Genomic DNA, 3,259 nt, shown 5'->3' with positions numbered 1-3,259 from the left:
TGTGTGTGTGTGTGTGTGTGTGTGTGTGTGTGTGTGTGTGTGTGTGTGTGTGTGTGTATGCATGTATATGTATATGTATACATGTATATCCTTTCTGTGGAAGAGCGTAGGATCGAAACGTTAAAGACTTTTTCACTCCCGAGCGTTATACAAATACATCTGTTTGTTGTCTACACCGGGTTCTGTTTGAATTTTTTGACTACCCACTGTTCCTCTGCAGCTCTCTGATTTTCAATGGAGGTTTTCATGTCGGTATTCAGATGAAGTTTTTCCAACTCCAGCCTTTTCATTGTTTTTGCATGTGAATGTTGTATGTGAGAGTATTTTATTTGGTTGAATTTTTTATTAAGTTTTTTGATGCACATGATAAGTGTTTTTTCCTCTTTCTAGGGAGTTGGTTTCTATCTGTGTTAGTGGATTTCATAGGAGCGTGTTTTGAGCAAGTATATGTGACAGTATCATCAAAGTACAGCCATGTCTCAATGTCTGTGGACTGAGAGTGAAGGACCAATCGATAAAGGACAGATCCTTTCGGATTGCTCCCTAGTCCGCTTACTGGGCGTTTATGTTGTCAAGTAAGTGCAGTGAAGTGAGATTGGTTGGTTTGGTTTTAATATTCCAAAAATTAAAGTTGCGGAGTATCATGTCGAGGTACGAGAGTAGAGTTTTTTCAACTGAAATAATGCTGTGAAGAGAGCTAGATTGGTTGGTTAATATTAGATCCAAAATCGTTTTATTCTGTCTTGTTGGTTCGAGCACTAGCGGAGTCAGGAAACAGTCATCCATTAGATTAAAGAGTAATTCTGCTGCAGCTTTGTCTGGTGTAGAGGGTTTGCCTGACTTCAGAGTGTTTGTGAGCCAGTTTATATAAGTGAGGCTAAAATCACCCATCACTAGTATGTTACCAGAGTTGTATTTTTGAAGGAAACACTTGATATATATATTTCGTTTTTGTATCTGGTTAGCAAGATTCTTTATGTGAATTCGTATGTTGAAGCATATTCTATCGTGTCTCGGCAGAGCCATTCTCTTTTAGTGCCTTATTATTTAAGGCACTCACTGGTTCGATTTCCACTCATTTGAAGTAAATGAGTGGAAGTCAAACCGGTGAATGTGTTAAATAATGAAACACTAGAAGAAAATGACTCTCCCCAGGTACAATAATATATACATACAGTCGAAGAAATAAGCGTTTAAACAGAGAACAAAAACGACAGAGCGTGTGAATAACAATGGAAATAAAGCTTTATTTAGAATTTCTATATTCATTATAATATTGAAAGATAAATGAGATTCGAATGCAGATAAATAACAAAAGAACGCTGTCATAAAGTGTGGTTTTTGTTTAGCATGTCAAAGGTAAATGAAATGTATAAGAGTGAAATGTGTTGAAATGTGTACTTTATTTTCAAATGGACGATCAGAAAAAAATGTAAACAATATCATATCAAACAAATAAGGCGGTGACAAAATGCTTCGCGGCATTTCGTCCGTTTATACGTTCTAAATTCAAATTCTGTCGAGGTTCATATTGCCTTTCATCCTTCCGCGTTCGATTAGATAAGTACCAGTCGAGCGGTGGTGGTCGACGTATTCGACTTAACATCTTCACCAAAATTGCTGAACTTGCGCCAAAATTTGAAACCATGCAAATGAGAAGAATAAAGTTTAAAAAATGGTGAAATTACAGAGTAGGTCACAACGTAAGAATTGATATATTTATTAATACTTATAAGTAGTTGCTTTTGAGAAGTGAAATTCATGAAGCGGTTTGTGAACAACTTGACTTTATGCATCAGATTTTGTCAGCTGAAATGGAATCTATGGAACTAAAAAATGTTAGTAAAGTCGATTTAAATGGCTGTTCCATCTCAGTAAACTATTCATTTTAATATATAGAAATTTTACCAGTTATCAAAATATTTCATCTTAGAGTGAGTGAAATGTAATGAAAGGTCGTGTAGAATACGTGCAACAAAAGGAATAAAAAAAACCTTGCGACAGGAAATATCGAAGACTGCCCGTGGATGCCCTGCTTCTTTTACTAGCTCGAGATCCTACATGCCAAGAAAGAATGTACGAGATGCATTCCAGAAATTTCTAGAATTTGTTTCAGGAGAAACAGTTATAACTGCCTAGATTATTGCTATTTAACTATATTGATACTAGGCATCCAATAAGCTAACCTGCGGCGGTTATTTGTTTTTATTCCAGACTAAAACAGACGGCTGTAATAATATTTTGAACACACCCTACTATACACTAATTGTCACAGGTTCGAGTTGGTGCGTAACTGCCGACAGATTTGTGAGTGGGGATCTACCAGCAGCAAAATTTGTGCAAAGATTGTTCCAAGAACACTCACTGACAAAGAGAACGAATGAAGCTTTTGTGGCATCAGCAAGATGGTTTAGATCATTATATCCAATCCAACACACCTGACCATGAGGAAAACTGAAACTACTGTTAGGATGCAAAGACCAAAGGACAGCATAACAAACGAAAGCTTCTTGGTTCCTCCAGACTTTAAGAAGCCAAGGCAAAGCAACTTCACTGGAAAGCTCGTAATGATCCATTATGTTTTCAACACCACGTGTATCGACTATATTCATTGGATTCCCTCTGGCCAAACGGTCTCCGAAGAGTATTTTACGAAGGTTTTGAAGAGGTCCAGGAAGAGATATTTTGCAAAATTCGAAAGCTATTACACACGAATTGGTGGCACGTGCAGCAGAACAATGCATCTGTCCACAAGTCCATTTCTGTAACCAGCTAATTGACAAAAATGGGCATCAAAATTTTCTCTCACCTTTCATACTGTCCAAACTTTGTTCGCTGTGACATTTGTTGTTTCCCAAGCAGTAGGAGATTATGAGGGGCAGTCGGTTCAGAGGTGTTATAAAGATTAAGGTGGCAGTGACAATGGTCCTCGATAACTTAGCTTTAGAGGACTTCCATGGGACCTTCACGAAATAGCTCGATCGCAACAAGTGTATTGAAATAAGAGGATTTTGAAGGAGTTTAGAAATTTCTTTCAAATTAATACATGTTACACCTGAAAAAATTAAAAATTTCTGGAATGCAGTCTCAGTGTGTTTGTGTGTGTGTGTGTGTGTATGTGTGTGTGTGTGTGTGTGTGTGTGTGTGTGTGTTTCTGTATGCGTGTGTGTGTGTTTGTGTGTGTGTGAGCATGTCTCAGTGTATTTGTGTGTATATGCATGATCATGCGTTTAGATATATACAACACAATAAATATAGA

The sequence above is a fragment of the Octopus bimaculoides genome, chromosome 8, assembly GCF_001194135.2.
Source record: "Octopus bimaculoides isolate UCB-OBI-ISO-001 chromosome 8, ASM119413v2, whole genome shotgun sequence".
NCBI lineage: Eukaryota > Metazoa > Mollusca > Cephalopoda > Octopoda > Octopodidae > Octopus > Octopus bimaculoides.
Note: the sequence above shows the minus strand (reverse complement) of the source record.